The sequence below is a fragment of the Papaver somniferum genome, chromosome 2, assembly GCF_003573695.1.
Source record: "Papaver somniferum cultivar HN1 chromosome 2, ASM357369v1, whole genome shotgun sequence".
In the NCBI taxonomy this organism is placed as follows: Eukaryota; Viridiplantae; Streptophyta; class Magnoliopsida; order Ranunculales; family Papaveraceae; genus Papaver; species Papaver somniferum.
In genome coordinates this window covers 74,166,783-74,167,849 of record NC_039359.1, presented here as the reverse complement: position 1 = coordinate 74,167,849, position 1,067 = coordinate 74,166,783, and positions in this window count along the sequence as shown.

The window sequence follows — 1,067 nt, the reverse complement described above, 5'->3', positions numbered from 1 at the left end:
CATCTTTAAATAGAGAAAAAAAAAAGGAAAAAAAAAAAAGCATCGTATATACACAGTCCATTTCATATTCTGACCAAGTTATGAAGGAAAATGTGAAGTAATAAATGAAAACGTGGTATTGATATCAGTAATGATATAGAGTTTTTAACATAATTCTGAATATTTACCTTAGCAGCGCAATTTCCTCTATAAGCTCTCACAATCTCTTTTCAGCCTCAAGAATGGTGCAATAGAAGGGTTGGCCTGACTAACAATGAAATGATTGACATTAAACAATTCCTTGATCTGTATCATGGGTAAATCGCTTTACAAACTACCATCCCTCCACTTTCTAACAGTAAGGCTCGAAGGCTCATCGGGTCCTAGGTGTAAGGAGGATGATAAGGAACAATTTCACTACTTCTATCTCTGGCCATCAATTCTTGAGCCCTCGAACGACCCAGGAAACGCGCAAGAAGCAGTCATGACACTCCATTTAACAACATGGGGAGATGCTAAGTAGTTAAGACATCTGGGAGGCTCTACCCGTCATGTCGTAAGCCTCTTGAAACGTTAAATTACTGGTTAAAAATTCCTTAGCAACTTCCGGATATCATGAACAGCTTCTTGTGTCATGACCCTCTTATTAACAGTAAAATAACACTTTCAGGATACTCTTGGGGACCATTTGATATATACACCAGAGCTACCACAACCTACACAAGACATACACCAGGATTTCGTCAAACTGCTGCTACTGAAATCTAACACTCTTCCTCATCATCATCAAAAACCATGGTTACTACGGAACCTTAATCATTAGTAACATTATAAGGCAATTCTATACAACTTAGAGAAATTGAAAAAAAATCAAAGAAACCCTAGGGAAATCAGGAAAACTGTAACAAACCACAATCCTCAAACAAATTCCATAAAAAATAAATAAATCAAACTTACATTCCATTAGATTCCCCTTGTAAATCAACAACAGCTGAATACTAATCTTCCATTGAAGCTCTCTTTTCTGTTTTCGAATCAACAATCTTCTACATCACTCTGGGAATTCACATCCCTCTTTTAGACAATAT